Source organism: Canis aureus, chromosome 18, assembly GCF_053574225.1.
Source record: "Canis aureus isolate CA01 chromosome 18, VMU_Caureus_v.1.0, whole genome shotgun sequence".
Classification (NCBI taxonomy): domain Eukaryota; kingdom Metazoa; phylum Chordata; class Mammalia; order Carnivora; family Canidae; genus Canis; species Canis aureus.
The window spans coordinates 24,437,125-24,462,213 of record NC_135628.1 but is presented as its reverse complement, the minus strand read 5'-3'; the positions used below and the strand labels follow the sequence as shown (position 1 = coordinate 24,462,213).

The window sequence follows — 25,089 nt, the reverse complement described above, 5'->3', positions numbered from 1 at the left end:
TCAGAGTAATATTCCATTATAAATATATACCACATTGTCTTTTTTTAAAAAGATTTGTTTATTTATTCATGAAAGACACAGAAGGAGGCAGAGACATAGGCAGAGGGAGAAGCAGGCTCCTAGCAAGGAGCCCGATGTGGGACTCAATCCCTGAGCCCCAGGATCACACCCCGAGCCAAAGGCAAACGCTCAACCACTGAGCCACCCAGGAGTCCCAATATACCACATTGTCTTTATCCATTCATCAGTCGATGGACATTTGGACTCTCACCATAGTTTGGCTATTGTTGATAATGCTGCTACAAACATTGGGTGCACATGCCCCTTCAAATCGGCATTTTTGTATCCTTTGTGTAAATATGTAGTAGTGCATTTGCTGGGTCATAGGGCAGTTCTATTTTCAACTTCTTGAGGACCTTCCATACTGTTTTCTAATTTTTTTTTTTTAATTTATTATAGTTACAGAGAGAGAGAGAGGCAGAGACACAGGCAGAGGGAGGAGCAGGCTCCATGCACCGGGAGCCTGACGTGGGACTCGATCCCGGGTCTCCAGGACCGCGCCCTGGGCCAAAGGCAGGCGCCAAACCGCTGCGCCACCCAGGGATCCCCCATACTGTTTTCCAGAATGGCTGCACCAGTTTGCATTCCCACCAATAGTACAAGAGGGTTTCCCTTTCCCTGAATCCTCACCAACACCTGTTGTTTCCTGAGTTGTTAATTTTAGCCGTTCTGACTGGTGTGAGGTGGTACCTCATTGTGGTTTTGGTTTATATTTCCCTGATGCCAAGTGATGTGGAGCATTTTTTCATGTGTCTGCTGGCTGTTTGTAGGTGTTCCTTGGAGAAATGTCTGTTCATGTCTTCTGCCCATTTCTTGATTGGATTTTTTGGGTTTTTGGATGTTGAGTTTGATAAGTTCTTTATAGATTTTGGATATTAGCCCTTTATCTAATAAGACATTTGCAAATCTATTCTGTAGGTTCCTTTTTAGTTTTGTTCCCTTTGCTGTACAAAAACTTTTTATCCTGATGAAGTACCAATAGTTCATTTTTGCCTTTGTTTCCCTTGCCTCTGGAGATGTGTCTCACAAGAAGTTGCTACGGCCAAGGTCGCAGAAGTTACTGCCTGTGTTCTCCTCTAGGATTTTGATGGATTCCTGTCTCCTGAAAGACATTTAGGTCTTTCATCCATTTTTTAGTTTATTTTTGTGTGTGGTATAAGGAAATGGTCCAGTTTCATTCTTTCGCATGTTGCCGTTCAATTTTCCCAACACCATTTGTTAAAGAGACTTTTTTTCTCTCTTGGATATTGTTTCCTGATTTGTCAAAGATCAGCTGACCATAGAGTTGAGGTTCGTCATTTTGTCTTTTAACAGAAAGTAGTGGGTTCTTCCCTTAGTTTTCACATTTCTCTTAAGCAGTGATTCTTTAGAGGGGTTGGGGTAGGAGACAATTTTGTCCTCCTTGGGGACCTTTGTATTGTCTGAACATCCTTTGATTCTCACAATTGGGTGCTGAGGGATATTACTGGCATCTTGTGAGCAGAGGCCAGAGATGCTGCAAAATATCCTATAATGCACAGGACAGCCCCCACAAAAAAAGAATTATCTAAACTAAAATGCTAATAGTGCAGAGGTTGAGAAAATATCTTAGAAAATGACATGCCCAACAATGCCAACCTAAGGTGCTACTGATTATGCTCAGGCCAATCCCAAAATGTGACTTTCCCATGAACAGAAAGGTTCTCTGGACTTTGAGGCCTGCAGGAGTTTGTTCACTAGCTTCATTGTTTTCACTTCTTTGTGAACTTTATTTATCACAGCACTTACGAAATAGTAATTATTTTAAGCAAGGAACTATATGTATATGGATTTTCTTCTAAGCCTCTCAAAATATAGTTTTAGCATTGATTTTAAGTGGCCAGAAACTCAAAATTTGCTCATCACAAACTTGTGGTTTTCTTTCTTTTCTTAAGATTTATTTATTTTACAGAGACAGTGTATGTGTATACACAAGTTGGAGGGGGTGGGTGAGGAGAGAGTCTTAAGCTGATTCCATGTGCTGAGCTCTGAGCTGGACATGGGGCTCGATCACACAACCCATGAGATCATGGCCTAAGGCAAAACCAAGAGTCAGACATCCAACCACCTTCGCTACCCAAGTGCCCCCCAAATTGTGGTTTTCTTAACCAGAGGTGGTTGAACTGGAAGTCTTAGCTTGATCACCAAGGCAGAACTTGCCCCAAATCTGCTGAGGGATTGTCGGGTCCCTAGCCAGGCCATAAGAGTCCAAAAACCACCCCAAAATTGTTATAATGATCTATTTCTGTGATAAATAGCTTCAGGCTTCTCAAGGAGCCCTTAGCACATCACAAGAACATTCTCAATCCACCTGTAAGACAAAAACTCATATCCAAGGAATCGAGACCAAACATCACTGACCATGCTCCACCCTCTCTAATTTTAACATTGACCAAAAGATTCTAATTTTATAATTCAAGGAACAATTAAAACCTGAGAACATTGAATTACTCTGTTGGCAAAGTAAAACAATCCCCTTTAAGTCTGAATCTGGGTTCAGCTAATGGGCACCCCATGAGCGAGAGCCCTCTCAAACTACCCATCACTGCAAAGATGCATTGAGTGCAGTTGCTATGAGACGTAGCAGCAGGACAAGGCAGGTGCCCAGTAGCAATGTGGAATTATCACTGCACACAATGTGAGATGGGGCCAGTGTTACTGGAGCTCTGAGCAGTCAGGAGTGCTGCCTACCTCTCAGATTAAAGTGCCCTTCTTTGCTATCTTCTGAGCATAGCCATTTGTAATCTTATACTTTCTCGCGTTAAAAAATATATATGGCATGTGCCCCATGGTTACAAACAGTATGGAGATGGAGACCAGCACGCCAAACTGCTGAGGCCATGGGGCTAGTATGACGAGGACAAAGTGGATGAGGTCCATGAGGTAGTTCACGGGGCCCTGCACACCGTTCATAGCCCCTCGCTCTGCTTCTGGAATGTTCTCCTGAAGAAGCTGGGTCACAGTGAGGTCAAAGGACCAGAGACCTACAGGCCAGCAGTGTTGGGGGAGAATATAAACAGATATCAGAGACCTCAGTGAGAATCTCAGCTCCGGAACTGAATGGCATTGTCACGTTGGGTAAATGAAGCTTTCCGTGGCTCAGTTTCCTCATCTGGGAAATGGGAAGATTTAGAGCACTATCTCACTGGAGGATTAGATGAGACAGTGTTGTGAGGTGTATAGCCTGACCATCTCTGCGTGGTAGTTACCGTCATAATTTGTAGTATTATTTCTTGAATTACCATCACCACAGCATCACTACCTAGCAATATAGCTTCACTGGGGGGGGGGGGGGGGGGGGGGGCGGGGGGGTAACTTATGCCTCCACTCCAGGGAGCAACATCTTGAGCTTCTAATCTAGTTCCAATTCCAGACTCCCTCTCTTTGCTCCTGGTTTGGCACAGCAGGAATTAGCCTCTCTTTTCCTTGTATCCCTTTCAACCACATAAAGAAGCCCTATTTGGTTACTTCAGAAGCAGCCTCAGGACCTGCTATAGAGGCATCAAAGAGGGCAGAAGCCAGCCATGGTGACGACAGTGCTGTCCTTGAGCGGCTGCACCAGGGCCTCTCGTGCCTGCCTCCACAGACGCTGCTCCCAGCTTCTGTCTGCCCGGTTGGTTTTCTGGTCAGCTGGCCTTCTAGATTCTCCCTGAGATCCAGCGTTGGCTCTGCAGAGGCCTCCTGGTTGCCTGTCCTGATCCCTGGACTTAGCTCTGAACTTCAGAATTATGTGGATTGATATGCTTGTGTCCTCTGGGATCTGCCTTTGCAAAGCACCAGCCAGGCCTTCCACCTCCTGTGCTGCCCCTGCCACCTTGCTGTAACCTCCACCTGGGGGCCCTGACTAGTCCCCCATCCTCTGAGCTGTGTTGACCAGCATGGTCTCTCAGTCCCTAGGGATGTGGCCTGCCAAAGGCCTTGCCCTGTGCTAGACTCTGACTTGGAACTTGCCTGTCAAACCCTCAACAAGCAGAGCTTAGGAAGCATCTGTAAAATGTCCCCTTGACACAATGGAAGTGCCCAGAAGTGAGGGCCAGTTATTCACTGACAGAATTATTTCTACATTGAGGGCATAAAGAGTTACAGTTCTTAGATTTTTTTTAAAGATTTATTTATCTTAGAAAGAGTGAGACCATGAGCAGGAGGGGCAGAGGGAGAGTGATAGAGAATCTCCCGCAAACCCCGTACTGGGCTCTAGCACTCAGTGTGGGGCTGCACCTCACGACCCTGAGATCATGACCTGAACCAAAACCAAGAGTCGGATGCTCACCATGCACCACCCGGTGCCCTCACGGTTCTTAGATCTTAAAAAGCAAAGTGAGGGATCCCTGGGTGGCGCAGCAGTTTAGCGCCTGCCTTTGGCCCGGGGCACGATCCTGGAGACCCGGGATCGAATCCCACGTCGGGCTCCCGGTGCCTGGAGCCTGCTTCTCCCTCTGCCTGTGTCTCTGCCTCTCTCTCTCTCTCTCTCTCTCTCTCTCTCTCTCTCTCTCTGTGTGACTATCATAAATAAATAAAAATTAAAAAAAAAAAGAATGTTTAGTGTAAAAAAAAAAAAAAAAGCAAAGTGACTTTTGGGCAATGTGCCAAATCTTCTTGTAGCCAGAGTTCTATATCTTAGTTTCCGTCAGAATGGAAACAAATTATTTACTCAACAAATGCCTAGGATGAGCCTGGCCTGGGGATACCTGGTGAAACGCCAAGGCTGGCCACAGGCCCCTCGTCCTGGTGAGAGAACCAGTCACCAGATCCGACCATGCTGACCGTGCCAAGCAACACATAAGACATCCTTTTGGGCACTGGTGCTTTTAATGTGTGCAGTTTCAATGGCACAGTCCCTGGGTCATTTGGAATTCTGCCAGGAATAAAGATAAAGGGCACCTGTTGGCAGTGAGTGTGCAGGAGCCACGCAGCATCCATTTTGCTTGGCACTGTGGTTCTATGTCACCGCCCAGCCCACACCCCGCCCTTACACAACAATGTTCGTGAAAGCACCAGAAGTACAGCCAACATAGGATAATGGAGATGAGGGTTAATATTCGTTCTTAACAAGTAGCTCCTATGCTTGTGACTTCCCTGACAGGACCTCTCGTTCTGTCCCCATCTTACAGAAAAGGAAATGGTGACCCAGGGAACTTAGGTGAAGCCAATATCATCAGGCAGCCTGGCTCCAGGTCCCGAGCTGTCTCCTTCACGAGTGTCAAGAGTGTTCTGTGTCTCTGGAATCCTCATCCAGGATCAGCAAAAAGAACTATTGCAGGGGATCCCTGGGTGGTGCAGCGGTTTGGCGCCTGCCTTTGGCCCAGGGCGCGATCCTGGAGACCCGGGATCGAATCCCACATCGGGCTCCCGGGGCATGGAGCCTGCTTCTCCCTCTGCCTGTGTCTCTGCCTCTCTCTCTCTGTGACTACCATAAATAAATAAAAATTGAAAAAAATTAAAAAAAAAAAAAAGAACTATTGCAGTAGAGAAAAGCTGGAAGCCTGTCATGCTAAATGCTTCTCTGGATTATAGGCACTGCCGATGACACTCCACATTCTCCAAAGGCGATCATTTCCTTTGTGTCAAGAAGAGTCAAGGGGACCCCCCACCACCACCTTTTGAACTAAATAGTTTATTATCATCATGTGAACTGCATATATCTTACATGGTCAATCTGCTCTCAGTTGTTCATGCAACTAAAGGCCGGAAGTACACACCAAATACCTCAATAAAAAATAATCTACCTCTCAGGTACCTCACTTAAAATATTTCAGAAGTTGATGAAAGAACAGGTTTCTAAGTCAGTCATTTAGAATTGGGAACACAGTTTCTCTCTCACACACACACACTTCATCAGAGGAATGAGGTTGCCAGGCCAGCCCATGGTTCCATAACCTCTTGAATCTGATCTACAGAATCCTCATTTCCTCTCTCCCAATGTTCCAAAGCTTTTGTGGGCCAAGGCGTTCTGGGTCTCATGGCAGAAATAAGGAAAACATCCCTCCACTCCTGTTATCTCCCCCCACTGTGGCTCTAGTGGTGAGAAGGTAAAGCTCTGAGCTCCTGGAGCTTGGGGACTTTGCTGAAGCCCAGGACCTAGTACAGCAGGGGAGGTACACAGAAGAGGCCTGCAGGAAGACTTGTTGAATGAATGAAGAAGATAGATTTGGTTGTTAAGCCACACCTTCCACTACCCACTACCACACTTTCCACCCTCTCCATTTCTGACCTTGGCTTGGGGAATCCACGGGTGATGAGCTGTGACCTCAGGGAGGGGCTTTGAAGGTGGTGACTTTGGATTTCGGGAAGGGGGTAAGGCTTGGCTGGAAAACTTGATCTCAGGGATTCCATGTCTAAGTGAGGCCCAGGTTCTGCCCAGGTTGGGAATCTGCAGGTCTAATCACAGGGGTCAATAAGCTGTTAAGTGATTTTTATTGCCATCACCATTGATCCCAATATGTCACTGTTGCATTCACAAAGCAACTGATCAAACTTGAAAAAAACAACAATAAAACCCCCTTACTAAATCAGGTGAGTTCTGGGGTGCCTGGGTGGCTCAGTCAGTTAGCATCTGCCTTCAGCTCAGGTCATAATACCAGGGTCCTGGGATGGAGCCCTGCCTCATGCTCCCTGCTCAGTGAGGGGAGTGGGGAGCCTGCTTCTCCCTGTCCTCCCCACTCTTGCTCTCTGTCACTTTCTGTTAAATAAATAAATAAATTCTTTAAAAAATAAATCAAGTAAGTTCTCATTGGCATATATGAATGACACATGGTTAGTGGCAAAGTTCCAAGTCCAAGTTCTTGGGGCCGACAAGCTTGTAGACCTTCAAAGTTAGGCACCTTGTCCTGAGAAAAGATTTCCCTCCCCTCCCCTAAGCATCCAAGGAAGGTTTTGGCGCTACTGAGCTGTCCTCTTTCCTGTCTTTCCATCCCAGTTCCACAGAGAAAGAATCCAGGTCAAACTACTCCTTTAACGTAGATGCCATCTATAGCATTGACATGCCTGATACCTAGGAAATAACTATTCTCACTTCTCCAAATTTCCATGTCTTCACATTTTAGCCTTTGTACAACTGTCTAGCCTAGAACACTCTTTCTTCATGTCACCTGCTCAGTTTGTTCTTCGGGGATCTCTTAATTGAGTCTCAAGTTAGGAAGACCAACTCTAACTCCCAAGACCAGGCTTGGTGTCCCTCCTCTGTATTCTCAATTTTCTCCCCCTACCTCCACAACATAGGTCCTCTTGCTTTGTATTGTTGACTGTTGTTGACTGTTCACTCAATGACCTTCCATCCCAATTGTATGCTCCATGGGGCTAAGAGTGTGTGATTAAACCACTCTTGTATCCCCAGTGTGTAGGGCAGTTCTTTTCATGTAACATGTTCTAGGTGAATGAACGACAGAGAGTTAACAATGGTACAATGGTGAGACCATCAAATGCTTCTAAGGTTATCTAACACTATTATAGTCTGCAGAATCCCATGTCTCACCTGACCCACTACTCACCTATCTTGCCAGGACCACACCTGAGAATAACAAGATGATGAAGATGTAAGACTCAGGATGCCTGGGGTCCTGCTTGCCTTCACACAGAACTGTGTTATTGGTCCAGTGGATGGAAAAGCAATCTGGGAGGATAGGCTGGTTCACGTTTCTTTCAAAGACATAAACATGGACCTGGTCCTCTTTTAGCAACTCATGGTTTGAAGAAGAGGTTTTGCTTAATGAAAGGGAGAAAACAGCCAGATCAAATGGACTTCCAGGAGCAAAGACAGAAAACACACAGAGCGTCAGACAACCTACACGGAGACAGCTGGATATGATTCCTGTGGCGACCAAGCCAGAATGTTCCCTGAGCCTGGTGAAGAGCATTGTGCCCATCAGGCAGAGAGAGCTGATAGGGCCCTGAGGATGCTAAGCAGGGAGCCTCCGATACCTTGGGTAGAGGTGTAGCTAGTGATGATGCAGTCAAAGCCAAGCACCGTCATGTAGAGGAAGGCCAAACCCAAGCCCACCAGGAAGACAGTCTGCCTGTATGTAGGACACTTCCCACCCCTCATGGCACATGCGCAGCAGCCTTCAGGGGTTTCGGAGGCAGCAAGGAAGCACAGGTTGTGGCCTGTTGTCCTTCAAGGTTAGACTGGCTATCCTTTAACCCTCCCGAAGTTTTGAGCTTGTTGATGAATCCATCGGTGGTTTCCCCAGAGTCCATTTCACCTGAAATAAAATCCAATAAGCACTATGTCAGTGCCCTGCTCCAATGCCCTCAGCCCAGCCCTGCCCTTATGTGCTTCCTTGGTGGGCAACTTCCCTATGGGTGACAATGGCTTCCTAGCCCAAGCGTCGTGTCTTTCTGAGAGTCTCTCTCCAGCTCCATGAACAGAGGGCAGGCTGTACTGGATGTGCCCGGACATCACCTCTGGGAACAGCACTTGGGAGAGAAATGTCCCAGTTTGCTTGGCTGTTGGTGGGACAGTTCTGAGGTAAATCCTACACAGTGTCTCACACGGCCCTAGCAAGACTGAGCCCCAGTCGCAGTAACCTGCGTGCCAATATGCTCTATTTTGGCTCTTCACCCTTCCTGGCCTCATTTCCCACCCCCCTCCATTCTTTCTAGGATCACCTTCCAAGGAGATTACTTTTCATCCCAAATCCTCTCAAGAATTGCTTTGGAGAGAACCGGAATTAAGACACACAGTGAGGTCGGGAAGGCGGCCACTGACAGGAGAGAAAATACAGCAGAGCACGAAAGACAAATTTTCATGGCTTGAAACATGGTAATGAACTCTTAAAAATAGTGATGGATGTTTCCTTTGTTTAGGTTTCTGAAGAAACAGATACTTGTGAAAAGAAAATGATAATAGCTTTTGGCCTTCCAGGATGGAACAGGCAATGGTTGTAAGCAGATTTAAAAAACAAAGAACCCTTTGTGGGAGCCGTTTAGCATAGATGAAGGCAAGCTCTGGGGGAAAAAAATGACAGGAGTCAGGAGGGCTGTGAAGGAAGGAGAGGGGGTCAGGCTATCAGAACTATGAGGAGGGGAAAGCTCTTGGTTGTAGAAAATAATTTATTGCCAGCACAGCTTAAAAAAAAGCTAATAACAATAACAACACCAATGAAAAACCAGCTAACACAGACTTGTTTCACCACCTGCAGGGAAAAATGGGGTTTTGCAGAGGCGATCTTTCCACCACAGCAAGCCCGCAATCAGTCCTGCCGCTGTTACTCTTACTGTACAGACAGTGAGACACAGAGTCTGAGTAAAATGGCTCGGCCTGGTTACACGGCTAAAAGGGACAGAGGGGAAGATACAGCACAATTTATTTATCTGTCTCTAACTACTTACTAACTACTTACCTACCTGTCCATCCATCATTTCAATGCGTCTATCTATCTCACTCTATAAAATACATATATTTTATTCATGCAATGAGATCTGGTGTGCTTCACTTGCAAAGCAACTTGAGAGAAAAGATAATTAATTATAAGAAGTCCAGAAAAAGAAACTGATCTCAGAAGCAAGGCCTCAGCTCTGTTATGCCAGGCAAATGGGCAGGCCCCCCTTCCTCCCATCTTCACCTTAATGCTAAGGAATCTCTGATTTAAAGACCACTACAGAGGGGCACCTGGTGGCTTAGTCAGTTGAGCATCTGACTGTTGATCTCAGCTCAAGTCTTGATCTTGGGTTCATGAATTCAAGCCTCAAATTGGGCTCCATGCTGGATGGGAACCTACTTTAAAAAAAAAAAACGGGGTGCCTGGGTGGCTCACTTGGTTATGCGCCTGCCTTCAGCTCAACTCATGATCCCAGGGTCCTGGGATCGAGACATGCCTTGGGCTCCCTGCTCAGCAGAGAGTCTGCTTCTCTCTCTCTCCCTCTGCCTGCCTCTCCCCCACTTGTGCTCTCTCTCTGTCAAATAAATAAATAAAATCTTTTAAAACAAACAAACAAAACCCACTGCTGATAGCAGAGACGGTCAATTCATCACATTGTCTTGACCAAAGAGCAGCCCACACTCTCTGAGATGGTTGTCTTTCTAACTTAGCGTCTTTAAGAAGGAGGATTATGAGTGAGAAAGGAAGAAGAAATTTGCCCCCAGAATCATGAAATAGGTTGTACAGGTTAATTACTGCACAGTTCCATGGGAGCGCTACTCACATGGCAGTCTCTCTAAATAAAGACCCTGGAATGAGGCAGTGTACAACCTGTGTAACTGCACGTGACAACCCCACCAGTGAGATCAACCATATGACCAATGGCATAGTTGGAACCTTCTTATTTTTTCACTGTTTCTAGACACGTTTGCAGACAGAATGTGGAGATTATAATCAGACACGAGCTCTGGAAAGAAGAAATGAAATACATAAAGGAGGAAAAAAGAACAATAGCTGTCTCTGAGTTTACCTTACCTTGAATGTTCTTAGCCTCCTATTGCCTTCCTTGGAAGTGCCCCCTGTTTGTTGCTGGGGTTTTACAGCCAATTGGGGAACTAGCTGATAAACTCTGGACAGAAATAGAAACTCCACAAGAAGTGAAACCAAGTTCCATCCAAGAATGAAACCACAACCGATCACATGAGATGCCCATGTCATCACCTGGCCCACGGACAGGGGAGCAAATATATTGATGATCTGGTCCAGCTGCCGGACGGCTGGGTTCATCCCTGTAAGCGAGAAGGGAACATTCCAACTCAGTGGCTAAGTCCTTCCTCCCAGTGAATTTAACATGGTGCATTTGCTAGGTTTGCTAGCCGTGCACTGGGTAAACTGTGGTGAAAACAGAAATTATCCCTTTCAGTCTAACTATGGATTCTTCATTGGATTTTCAACCTAAAAAAAAAAAGACTTCAAGGTCAGCTCTGTTGAACTTGAACAATTAACAGATGAGTAAACTGAAAACAAGGTTGCTTGGAGCTAATTACTCTAACTCCTGTCTCCTGCCTTCTCTTTTCTGTCACATCCCACTATCTTAACAACAACAACAACGATATTAACTAGTCATGATGTTATTATGACTGACATTATGACTGTCAACAAGGGGGAGGAGGACATAGGACAAAAATAGTTGAAAACTTCCTAGTTCTAGGCGCCGAGTTCTAAGCCTTCTGCCTACAACCAGCTCATGTCCTCCTCACAACGACTCTAAGAGATCCACCGGGGCTCCATTTTACAAATTAAGAAGTAGAGGCACGAAGAGGTGAACATATTTGCTCAGGGTCACAGAGAAGGTAAGTAAGTGGTGGAGCCAAGGTTCAGGTCCGGGCGGTCTGACTCCAAAGCTTACTCTCTTAGCTATTTCACCATTGCTGAGGAACATGTTTGCAGGATCGCTTTTAAAAATCATAGTGAGGGACACTTGGGTGGCTCTGTGGTTGAATGTCTACCTTTGGCTCAGGTTGTGATCCCGGAGTTCCGGGATCGGGTCCTGCATCGGGCTCCCTGCAGGGAGCCAGCTTCTCCCTCTGCCTGTGTCTCTGCCTCTCTCTGTGTGTCTCTCTCATGAATAAATAAATAAAATCTTAAAAAAAAAATCATAGTGAGCCTCAAAACAGATTCTGTGCTTACTTTTAGATTTCTTTAAGGGTAATTAAGAGAGGCTAGGAAGATTTTCTTTTACCCAGAAACAGAGGACACTCTCAACACCATGTCACCCGGCTTTTATCCACATAGCTGTTTTATTTTGGGTGGTGTTATTTAAGCCACAGTACATCCAAATAAGTGTAGTTTAGAAGAAGACATGATTATAAGGGGCTTCTACTCTTTGTAAGGAGTGTATTTTAATAGACTTCTCCGTGATAGCTTCCTTTATCTTGGCTACCAACTCACCAACATTTTCTAGCAGAGAATACCAATTCCGCAAATATAGGGTTGGACAAGATCTCCAGTTTTTAAGTTGGCAATTTGAATATATCACGATGTGAAGGATCCAAGTTAGAAACGGAAGAAAAAAAACAAAGAAGATGCCAGATCCTTCCGTTTAGCTCCATTGTTGAAAAAAATTCTTCCTCTCGCTATCAGTGACAAGTGATAATCAAGTCACATTTGCGGATGCATTTTTTGTTGGGGGAAGCAGCACCTTATCACCGGCCAGAAGTAAGACATCTTTTAATTCACTTATGTTGCAGGACTAAAATTGCCATGGAACTTCCATAACATATTTTGAGGGGCTTCTCTCCTCAAGGTACAGTTTATATATCTTTTTGATAATAACAATGTCATCCATTTCTGTCTGAGAGCAGATGTAGTGTTAAGTGCTTTACAAATCCCATTTCTCACAGAATTCTTCTCCACACTGAGTGGGCCTCAGTCTGGGGTGTGGGTATGAGGCCTATTTTCTCCCATTCTACAGATGAGGAAAGTAGAGTCTGGAGAAGTTAAGTCAATTGCAGCCAGTAAGACAGTAAGAATTTGAATTCAGCTGGATTCAAATCCAGGGCTGTTGGGCTCTGGATGCCTTTCTCTGAAAGGCCACTTTACTGCCCATCTCACTTCTGTTCCCTGAGCCAGACCTGCTTCTCAACTGAACAGAGGACCAGGATGCTCCCATGTGACCCAGGTCACCAGCCAGCTGGCCTCTGTCATCCCTGGTGAGGCTCACAATCCAGTCCTTCTGAGGGGTGATGACCCGGGCTGCACTGGCCAGCCTCGCCAAGATCTCCAGGGGTGTCACAGCCACGTAGCAGGCCCCTACGGGGGGTGAGGGTGGGAGGCCAAGTTTAGAATCCCCAAAACAGACCTTCTCAGTGTCTTGTGGCACATACCACACTTACTAATCTGACAGGTCAAGGAACATCCACAAAGCACGCAGAGACCTTTGACAGAAAGACGTTTGATGCAGGTTCAAAGCCAAACACTACTGTGTTGAGTCTTCCCATTTCCTTCTTCCCAGCCCATCAGTTTTGGACCTGAGGCGAATTTGTGCCTTGTAGACACGACCCCTGCTGTTCTGGCTGCCACCGCGTCTGTGGGATTGGGGCTCTGATTCACAAACTAGGGGCGAGGAGACACTGCCTCAAGGTTAACCAGATCCCAAACAGTGAGATGACTCCCTGAGGGGCGAGAGGCTTGTCTCTGGCATTCTCCGGTAGGGCCCAGGAGGGAGGGACATGCGGCACACGCTGGCCAGCCGCCCGGCTCCCTCCTGCAGGACACAGCCTCGGCGCGGGCCATGGCAGGCATTCTGAGTGGAGAGCCAGGCATGAGCAACTGCGAATGGCCACGATATTCACTCTTGGTCTTAAGAGACAGGTCACGGCTACGTTATCATTTAATGCCGAGTAATCAATCACATTTGACCAAATCCCTGGGCCCGCTAGAGTTCTCCTTTTCATCAGCAATCAAGGGCTTGAGTAGGAGGCAAAGAGGAGGCTCACATGCTCTCTAAAGGCAAAGCCTCTGCAACCAAAAGAAAACAAACCACCAAACCTGAGCTTTACAAGTAAGTGAAAACATACTTTGAGAGAAGAATTCTATGAAAAGCAAGATACTTGGTAAGTCAGAGAATTTAAAGTGTTTCCACTGACACATCACACTCTTCTGGACGTGACCTGTGACTGAAGTTATCAGTATAGTCAAAGGACCAACTTTAAATAAGTTAGCTTTTCCAATGGCACAGCTTCAGAGAATGTCTTTCCAAGCCACCTAAGCAGGAATGAAATGTTGACTAGTAATCAAAATAAGAAAAATTTGAAATCCTACATTCTTACTTGGTAAAAGAGGGTTAAAAAGATATTAAAGCCAAAAGTGGGCCACCTGGGTGACTCAGCAGTTGAGCATTGTTATCCCGGGGTCCTGGGATTGAGTTCCAGGTTGGGTTCCCCGCAGAAAGCCTGCTTCTCCCTCTGCCTGTGTCTCTGCCTCTCTCTTTATGTCTCTCATGAATAAATAAATAAAATATTTTTTTAATGCACAAAAGCTAAAATAGATCTACATTTGAATGACTAAGTCTCCAGGTATTAGTTCCTAATTTAGAGAGATTACTTGGTACCAAAGATATCTTTTACGCATAGAAACTGTCTTTAATAAAAAATAGCACAAGTATATTATACATAGGTAATATTAGAGTATTAAAAAGAAAGCATGTTTTCAGGAGTTTAATATTAAAAATCTATGATGGGCAAGTATCCAAAAACTACAATAAAACATTTTGCACATAATACCAGAAAATGGTACAAAGCAGTATAACCCTTTCCTAGTTTTTAAAAGTTATGCTCTCTATTAAGTTCATATCATATTTTATTTCACTAAATAGACAACAAAAAAAGCTATTGAGATCATAACTTACCTCATAATTATGCATCATGGTTAAGAGTATTACCTTTGTTTCTTGGTTTCCTGTCAATCCAATCACCAATTAAGACCCCAAATATTAATATAGAGCCAGCCACCATTAAGCCAAACATTGCTGTTAGGAGAATATTGTATCCATATAATTCTATCAGGAACACAGAAATGGCAAAGTGCCACATTCCATCTCTCTGCAAGGCGATGAAGCAAAGCATGTTTTAACTATTGACCTAAAAGATGGAACAAACTTCAAATACAGAAAGATATATTTCTCCCAAAGGATGTAATATGCAGGATGTAAAATCAGAATGTCAAAATTTTACTTTTATGCAGTACAGCTGTAACATTTTAAAAATGCAATGTAGTTATACTTTAAAAAGCTGGACAGAATATATTTTAAAACCTAAAAACCTCAAGAGCCAAGAATCCCATGAGAAATATCAAATAAATACTTCTAAGGACATGAAAGCCCTAAGAGGTAAGCCCAGGTCCCCCTGAGACATCTGCTGATTCAGAGGAATTAGCTGTAAAACAGAACTGCAGTTTGGATGGTATTAGAAAGTCAGATGATAGAAGTCCATGCTTACCAAAGATGAGACAAAGACAAAATAGTTCCTGCTTTAAGCTGAGATCCCATATAACTCTACCCTAAGGGTAAGACAGGGTAAATCACAGTACTCCGACCCTTGCCTGGACTTGAAGTCTAGCCTTACATCATCTGCACTGTCCAGGAAATCACAAGCCTTGAATTTGGATTAAACTGGTCTCAAATGGTGAGTGCCTACCACGTATCTGGTAAAAGCCAATTAAATTCCTCTCTAAAGAAAGATACTATCATCTTAGGCTTCAAAATACTCCTACAATAATTTTTAAATACAATGCCCAGCACATGATCAAATATAAACAGTTATACAAAGAAATGAAATATCACAAGCATGATCTACATAAATAACAGACAATAGAAACATCTACTGAGACTTCGAACATTTAAATGAACAGACATAGGCCATAAAAAACAATGATTATTTTTTTAAAGAAATTAATGCCGAGTCTGACAATCTGAGCAGGAGATTGGAAACCATAAAAAAATGATATAGCCAGTTTGAAAAAGAACTACATAGAAATTCCAGGACAAAAAATATAAAAATAGAAATTAAAATTAAAAATCCAATTGGTATGTTCTATAGCAGATTATAACTAAAGAAAAATCAGTTAACTAGATATATGGAAAGAAAAATCCACACTAGAACACAGAAAGACAAATGAAGGGAAAATGGTAAGAACAGAAGATGAAAAAGAAGAAAAAAACATAATGAGCCAAATAGAAAACACAAAATAACATGATATATTTAGACTAAATATGTAACTTGTTATCATTAAATATAAATGAATTTAAATGTTCCAGTTAAAGAATAAAGATGAACAAACTGGATTTTAAAATACAACTAGAGAGGCCCATGGGTGGCACAGTCAGTTGAGTATCTGACTCTTGTTTTCAGCTCAGGTCATGATCTCAGGGTCATGGGATGAGCCCGGCATTGAGCTCTGTGCTCAGTGCAAAGTCTACTTAGGACACTCTCTCTTTCCTCCCTAAAATAAATAAAAATAAATCTTTAAAAATAAAATAAAATACAACTAGATGCTACTTACAAGAGACATATTAAAACAATAAAAAATCATATTGAAAGATGGGTAATGATATACCATGCCAACAGTAAGCAAAAAGAATTTTGTCATTAAATTAGTATCAGACCAAGTAGAGTTTAAAGGGAAAAAAGAAAGTGTTGCTTACAATAAAAAGGATTAATTGATAATGACAAAGATTTAATCCATTAGGAAGATATAAAAATTCCAGTTTTGTATGTACTTAATAACAAGGACTCAAAATATAGGACTCAAAAATGTGTAAAATTAAAAGAAGAAAAATATAAGCATTGTGGGAGATTTTAACTCACAACCTCTTGGTTACTGATAGAACAAGAAAATATATATATATATATATAGTGTGTGTGTGTGTGTATTCTATTCGAAGCTTATATAAAAAACACTGTACTCAGTAATATCAGAATATACATACTTTATAAGCACATGAAACATTTGTAGGAAATGGCCAGATAATGGATTGCATTGCAAATCTTAATTTTAAATGTTGAACCACACAGAGGATAATCTCTGATCTCAAGGCAATTAAGCTAAAAGACAATAAGAAAAAAAACCCAGAGATTCCTCATCTGTTTGTAAATTTTAAAATATATTTAAAAATAATCCATTGGTCAAGCCAGCAATCACAAAGGACATTATAAAATGTTTTTAACAAAGCATATCAAAGTTTGTCAGATGCAGCTGAAATACTGTTAGAACAGAAATTATAGTCTTAAATACAGATATTAGGAAAGAAAGGCTGAATTTAATGAGCTAAGTATCTATATTAAGATGTTAAAGAAAGAACAGCAAATAAAAACCAAAGAAAATAGGAGGAAAAAAAAAGGAAAAAAAAAAAGAAAATAGAAGAAAAGTAATAATAAAGAGCAGAAATTAATGATCTAGAAAAATGAAGGTACAATAAAAAGGCTTAAGCCAAAATTTGGCTCCTTGGCAAAACTAATTTAAAGATACCTTGTGGTTTATTATACAGTGAAATACTATATGGCAATGAAACGCACCAACCCAGGGCTAATTGTTTTTTTTTTTTTTAAGATTTTTATTTACTTATTCATGAGAGACAGGGAGAGAGAGGGAGAGAGAGGCACAGAGCAGGGAGCCCAACACGGGACTCGATCCCGGGACTCCAGGATCACACCCTGGGCCGAAGGCAGGTGCTAAACCACTGAGCCACCCAGGGATCCTCCCAGGGCTAATTGTAACAACATGGATATTACAAAATAATGTTGAACAAAAGAGGACATAATAGAGCATATACGGTAGGACTACATTTACAGAATGCTCCAACCAAATTTGAACTAAACAAAACTACACAGAAGAGCAAGGAAAAGTGAGGCTCATGGTGACTTCTTATTGGTGAGGAAGGAGTGAGATTGAGAAGGGCTCCAGGAAGGACTTCTTAGGTGCTGGCTACACCCTTTTGACTTGAGTGGTGACTTCATGTACTCACTTTATAATTCCTCATACAAACATGTTTTACGTACTTTTCTATGTGCCACAGTTGGTAATTCAAAACACTTTTTAACAAAAATATACAGGCATCTTGTATCAGATATTTTGAGACATCCTAATTGCCTATTACGGCTCTCTTAACCATTCAAAATTCATTAATCTCAATTTGGTCTTACCCACATTGAAAGGCACAGCTTACATAAATCAAAAATCTTGGACTTTGAGGTAGATCAAAGTTGCTCCTAAAACACACATCTCCAAATGATAAACATCATTAAGTAGCTAGCTAGCTATTGATTGATTGATTGATTGATTGATTGATTGATTGAAAATCTGGCCATTAACTCAGAGAAGTTAAAGTTTGGTGTGAATTCATTTTGTGAGTATAGCCCAGTGCTAACCAAAAATACAGGCAACAGAAAAGGTGGTTTTACTAAACACCTTCGGGGATTCTCAGGGCTCCTGTTATGCTTTTCAAAACAATCTTCATTCCCTTGAGTGACCACTAGGGAAATATTTGCCCATCTCCCTCTTCTCAAGTCTAGAGATGGAGGCAGAGAAGGAAGCAAGACTTGACACTACAATTCAGGCTTTAAAACAAGCAGCCCAGAGGGTAAGGGAGGAACATGGAAATGACAGCAGCTCCAGCTGGGGAGGCAGAGCGGTGGTTTTGAATGGAAGTCACTCCTGAGCAACATCTGAGGGCCAAGTGGGAGTTGAGCTCATAAGGAGGTTTGAGAGTGGAGATAGCTTTCCAAGTTGGGCAAAAGCCAGGAGAAAAGAGAAAGCATAACTGCAAACAAGAAAATGCAAAAAAAAAAAAATGCAGAGGTTGGGGTGCAAAGCACAAAAGCTAGATTAGGAAGTAGGGAGAATGAAGCAGTCCAAAAGACGTTCCCTCTTTCTTAAAAGGAACAGGGAGGAGAGGCGAATCATCAACTGTGCCTGTCTGTGGATTCTCAGCTGCAGGCGGCCTCATCCCTGGCCTGTTAAACACATCCACTATGCTCTCAGGGCTGGGGCCTGGAACCCTCTCCGCTCCCCTTCTGCCCATCTTGGCCGTCATTCCTCACTCTGGCCTCTCTGACACTCTCACCAAAATGGCACCTGATCCCATCTGTGCTAGCCACTGACAGTCCCGGTCTTTGTGGTCTCTTCCTGTAACTTCCAGTGCATCTTCTTTGTTTTAGAGAACTCTGTTGAGCTCCCACCAACCCTCTACCTCCCTGCATTGCTGAATTTACTACAGATGCTACCACCAGTTCAGATCTACCTTTGCAACTGTCACCCAGAATATCAGGGATTCCACGTCTATTCCTGCCTGCATACCTGCCCTCTTTTAGGTTCTCATGCATTCAAAATCTATTTATTTATTGGTCATTCATTCATGAGAGACACACAGAGAGAGGCAGAGACAAAAGCAGAGGGAGAAGCAGGCTCCATGCAGGGAGCCTGATGTGGGACTCAATCCTGGGACTCCAGGATCACACCCTGGACCAAAGGCAGGCACTCAACCGCTGAGCCACCCAGGCATCCTGCATTCAAAATTTAATGAGCATCTACTATCTTTCAGGTATTTTACCAGGCACTGAGGACAACATGGTAAAAAAGTTCGAGTTCTTACTCTTCTGTTCTTTAGGGATAACAGACAAGAGACAATGAATTATAACTCACTATGATGAGCTTCATGTTAGCTAGGGCTGGGTGCCATAGAGTTACCCCACAAACCAGTCAAGGAGGAACCATGGTAGGTCACTTAAGAGGCCTCCTGGAGCTGAAAGGGCAGCATAAGGCACTGAAGAAGGATGTTAAAGCTGAACACACCATCTCCTGACCCAGGAGCACTACCCAGTCACCCACTCCAAAGCTGGAGACTGGTACTCTGGTCCTTCACAGCTCAGAGCCCACTAGTCCTGTGGTCAGCGCCCGAGGCTCCAGGATTTTGCTGTCCATATCACACCCCAGCACAGTGACAGGAACTGTACTGAAGAGCAAGGTCTTTGGCTGGCAGCACAGCCTATTCAGCCGGTCCCACTGGCCCCCAGCTGGTAGCAAGAACTTAGTAGGAGCTGACCTCTCACATCAGAAATTCTCTGGAATGTTCACAGATCTTCCATCTGGCCCAGCCAGGAGACAGAGTCTGTGCAGTGGTTTATTACTCATGCTGGGCTCATCTCACTTCAGAACCACAAGTGGGTCCTCTGGCTGCCCCACCCTCATACAACATTTCTCCTATGCATTTCTTTCCCATTCTCCTTTTTCCTGCAATCCTTCCCACCCTCCCTCTGAGCTGGTGATCTTGCTTCCTGTGTCTCTAAAGATACAAAAGCAGTGGAAGAGGACTTCCTTGAGTTCCCATCACCACACTTGCCCCCACTTGTGCTCTACCTTCCTTCCTGTTTCTATGAGTGCCTGTCTGCTCCCAGAAAAGTCAATTCCTCACCATACCTCTCTATTCTCCTCTCTGGGACATCAACCCTTCTTTAAAAAATAATATATCCTTGTCATATTAAGATTAAATTAAAAGGAAATGCTTCATATAAAAAGACTGGGGCAAATCAATTAAAATATTTATCCTGACAGTTAAATCTAAGTTTGGAGGTAGAACAGTCACATGGCTTCTATCAGAGACAGAACAGCTCCAAGGGGTGATTGCAGGGAGATGGCAAGCCACAGGTTACAGGTGCAGCCCCAAGAAGATCCTTGAGTCAGGGAGACTTTACCCTTGATAGTAAAGAAGGGTGCTCTTGGACTTGCTCCAAGCCAGCCACTCAGCAGAACCTCCGTGTAGCAGTCGATGTCACAGTCACGTGGCAGAGAATACCCAGAAACAGGGGACAGCCAGCTATGATAGACTTGAGTACAATGCCAGCCATCAATATCAAATGCTAAATCATCAGACAAATGGGCCATTGTAGTGGTGAGGGACTTCTGGACACTAAAAGACCTTTCAAACCCAGGTCATGCAATTCTGTGCCTTCCAAGGATGCATGATGATTGATCCCAGTGATGTTAGGTGGCTATTACTAGTCTGGGAATTTATTCCAACGCATTTACGGTGAGTGTGCCCATCCCTCCTAAAAGAAAGCTTACTCTCGTACAACAGGATAGTGAAGGGGACAAGAGGAAACTCTAGTTATGGCTGTTTTTTACTATGGTCAATAAATGGGCTTCCATTAACCCAGATGTCAAAAGTCTCCTATTATATTGGCTTCACAAAGACTGGGGAGAAAGTAGAAATTGGAAAAGTTGCTAAAAACTTCCCGTTTTCTCTTTCTTTCTTAAATCTGGTAACTCAGACTCAGTTGAGACTTTTTATAACAGTCAGGTATATCCTTCTTCCCTTCTAAATGAGAAAACACTTGGCCCACCAGTACAGGCCCTCACATGCAGAGGATCAACTCTGGCTAATAATATAATGAGTAGTAGATCTTCTATTCTGCTGCAGAGTGTCTATCACAATGAGAACAGCCTTTAAAAGTAATGTGTACATTGAAATTGATTATCAAACTTGAAAATGAAACAAAAGATTGTTTTCATGCATGGTTAAAATGCTTCTATCACACTGGGCTGAAGAGACCATGTGCAGAAAGATAAGAAGCCTGAAGTCTCTTCTTAGACACCAGTCATCTTTCTCTTAAGCAGCAACATGATAGAGGAAAGAGAGTTGTAGTTTTGCTTTCATCTGAAATCACTTCTACTCAGACGAGGCTATCTCCCCTCTAGAGGAAAAGGCCATCTGTTCAACAAACAGAAAATCGTCACCATATTCCCTTTTTCTTGTTTATAGAACATCAGTTTGGTCCAGGGAGACAGTGCATCCATAGCCAAGGGGATGAATCACAACGGATGAAGTCACTCGCTCTGATGTCATTTCCCAGACTCCCTGTAGCTAGGATTGGTTTCTGATTGTTCCAGCCACTGACATGTAAGCTGAAGTTTCTGGGGGGCTTCTGGGAAAGATTCTGCATTCTGATAAAAGAGGCAAGTGCAAGAGGAGAGCTTGCATTTGCTGTTCCCTATTCCCATCCCCTTGCTTTGGAATGTGGCTGTGAGGCCTAGAGCTGCCGCAGCTGCCTCACCATCATGACGTGACTGTGTCAGAAACCAGCTGGCTCAGGGTCACAAGGCAGATGGGCAGCTGGGATCCTGCTGGCATCACTGAGTTGCTGGACCAACCCTGAAGGGATAACCCCTGGACTTCTAATGTAGCAAGGAAACAATGTTCTTAAAGTTTAACCCTTTGTCAGTTGGCTTCTACGAGCAGTCGGAAACATTTCCAACTGATATACAGATCTTTCATTAGGGGTTCAATGACTGCCCATATATCCGGTATCAAAATTTCACTACTGCTAATATTTACCACGTTCACTTTATCTCTTAGTATATCATCAATATATATTGAAAATAAGTTGTTATAACATCATAATACTTTACCCCTTCAGCACAGATCTAAAAATAAGCAGTTTCCTTCATGACCACAATGCCATTATCCCTCCTAAAAACATTGCCAGTTCTGAGATTTGATATTATCTGAAAGTTGATCCATATTCAATTTCTGCCATTTTCTTCTTGTACTTGAAGAAAACTTCTGTTTAAATGGTACAAGTGGGGGTACCTGGCTGGTTCGGTCAATTAAGCATCTGACTCTTGGTTTCAGCTTAGGTCATGATCTCAGGGTTGCGAGATGGAGCCCTGCATAGAGCTCTAGGCTCAGCATGGAGCCTGCTTGAGATTCTCTCTCTCCCCTTCCCACGGCCCCTCCCCCCCACTCACTCAAATGCTCGCTTGCTCTCTCTCTAAAATAAATAACCAAATCTTTTTAAAAAATAAATGGTACAAATGGAAATTGGGATTTTGTTTTACTTTTCCTTTTCTTTAAATAAAAAAGATTCACTGCTTCCTCTTCTTGTAAAAACATAGTTTCATTGTCCAGCCCATTATGGCTTCTGAGCCCAGGAGAGCCCCTAAGACGATGTGAATAAAGCTTTGGAGAGGATAACTAATCACCTAAAAACCTCAGCCAAAAGTGTTGCCCGAATTCCCATTTGGAAACGTATTCAGAATTGAGCTCTTGGTGAACAAATGCTCTTCTCAGTGAGGCAAAGGCCTCGGACATGTAGTGTGGAGTACAACATCCTCTCTGTGAGGCAAGCCTCTCTAGTTTGGGGACCTGACTTTAGTTCCCCCTCTCCAAATGACCCCACACATCCACTCCACAGTTTACATGTAATTGTAAAAAAATGGACAGGAGAGGACATTTTTTTTTTTTTTTTTTACCCACAATGGTGGTAATTATAACACTAATTGTGCATTTGAAATATCAACACTCTTTATAAACATGATTAGGAAAAAATGAGACGGACCCAGACTCTGGAAGAGAGAGACAGGAAAACAAAGCTAATTGTTTTGTGACATTTAAATTAGTGAAATCAATTTGGATTTTTGTAGAACACATTATGTAAAAGGACAAATGTTGCTTGATTATCTTTGCTTATTTTCTTAACCTCTCATTTTAAGTGAAACCACCATGACTCAGAGGCACTAGGCAGTTTCAGATTGATGTGACTGTTCCAGTATCGCCCCCCCCCAACCCCACCCAGTGGCGATGCACCCCCTTTCTGCGGCAGAGTTCACTAAAGGAACATCTAACCAGAACTTACCTAAACGACTCTTCTCTTTCTTCATCCATCTAGTGCTTGAGGTTTTAGTCTGTTTTCCTTCATCTCTAGAATTTTCAATGTCATTTAATTCTCCCACCATTCTTATGTGCTGGGAGAAAAAGATTTCAAATCTTTTTAAACCAGTATAGTATGGTCATAAACTGGAAGAACTTGATGTGTTTTAATTTCTTCCCAGTTGGATTCTTCTAAAACCATTAATATTTCATTTATTTCAATGACAAAATTAATGTGTAATCTATTATCAAGGCTTTATTTATTGCATGTGAATAAAGTCAGAGCAATTGCTGTTGACAGAGGTGTATTATTAATGCTCAAAACCAGTTTGGGGGGAGGGGAACGTTTAGCCAGTTCTAATTAGAGACTCACAAATTTATCACACACCAAAACTGGTTAAAGCTACCTTTGACTACATTGTATGTACCATCGTTTAACTCAGGAACAATGGTGTAAATAATGTGTCCTCCTTTAACAGATGATTTTTCCAACTTTCGTTTTTTAAAAGGGCAAATTTACAAAGCTTGGTATAACAGATACATATCATAAATAAATGCTTTGATGCATTTTCACAATCACGTATCTGCAAGAGCAAGTGCTTGCTTCTTCTAATGACTATTTTACCTGTAAACAGTTAAAAAAAAAAAGGAATTTCTAAAACTTAAGCATTCTGTTTACCAAACGGAGACAGCAGGAAGGTTTGGCTCTTTCATTAGACTTGCAGAGTCCTTCTAGAATGGTGAATCACAAAGCAGTGCATGGAAGAGCTTGTGAATCCCCACGGAATGGCTACTGTGGACCACTTTGTGCAGAAAGTGCTGGAGGTGCAAATGTTCCATGTGGGCTGTCAAAAGAGAGGTGAGCAGTTTCCGTCACCTCTGACCTCCCAGTACGATATGCTCTGGCAGGGACCCTTCTGGGCCTGTAGGCCACCGTGCTGGGAGAAATAGACATACCACCTCTCTTACCTCAGCTTGGACAAGGATAAGAGCTATCCAAAGCATCCCTGTGGACCCATGCAGGAGCCTGGCACAAGATGCCTTAACATTTGTTAAGATTCTTAAAGAAGGAATTTTTATTTTGCACTTTGAAGTAGGTCTTAAACCATTTAGAGGCCAACACAAGCTGACCCCCTGCAGAGTGAAGTGACAACCAGTCTGCAGATCACCTCCATGCTAGAGAGTGCCCCTCAGGGCCATGGTTCTCCAGGCCTTCCTCCCTCCAGGCTTTGAGGCGTTGATGCCCATCTGTGGTGCCTCATTCCCTCAGCAAACTGCACAGATGAAATCTTCCTGATGGTTAATGCCAAGCACAATTTGGGGGTTGGTCCTCCTAGGCTGATTGACCCTCTTTCCTACAGCAATGCCAACCTAACCAAAAGGATTCCATTTTTTAATGAGAATTTTAGGAATCAGTCTTTTCTTTCAGGTGGAGAAGGGTAGGATTGGGGAGTTTCCGGTTCTTTGGTTCATAACATAATGGGTAACATTAGTAGCAGCTGTGGCCCCCAAAAATCGTTTTTTGTGTGTTTTCAGTTCCAAGACCTTAGAGCATTGGGTAGCCTTAAGGATCTGATTCAATTCATAATGATCTAAAATATTTCTTTCAGATAAGCTCTCAGATTTTTGAGCCTGCCTCCACGTTAAGTCCGTATATCTTGTTTGCAGTTGATGGCAGACAGTTGAGAAATCAAAGATAACAAAGCTTTTACTTTACAAATGTTCTACCAAAGAAAGCCAAAAACATATCATAAAACATTCAATCTGACACATCCAGATAAATTATTTAAATTTTGCTGCAAAGCTTCAGCCTAAAATAAATGGCTTTGCCTGTAGAAATATGTATGGTACCACACATTTGTCAAAACTCTCCACCCCTCTGAAAATGCTGTAGTCCTGGTAACTGGAAAGCTCAGCAGAGCTGAGAGCTCTGCAGGCTGGCAGGGTGTGACA

At 43.2% G+C, this 25,089-nt stretch overlaps 1 pseudogene across 1 annotated transcript; it reads right to left on the bottom strand.

Annotated features, from left to right (window-relative positions):
* Positions 1-607: 607 nt before the first annotated feature.
* LOC144288761 (solute carrier family 40 member 1-like) lies at positions 608-10,718 on the bottom strand (annotated as a pseudogene). Its single transcript, XR_013356742.1, has 4 exons — positions 10,470-10,718; positions 7,710-8,276; positions 7,562-7,634; positions 608-3,062 (listed from the first exon to the last, which is right to left on the bottom strand). The product of XR_013356742.1 is annotated as a solute carrier family 40 member 1-like (transcript).
* Between the last annotated feature and the right edge of the window lie 14,371 nt (positions 10,719-25,089).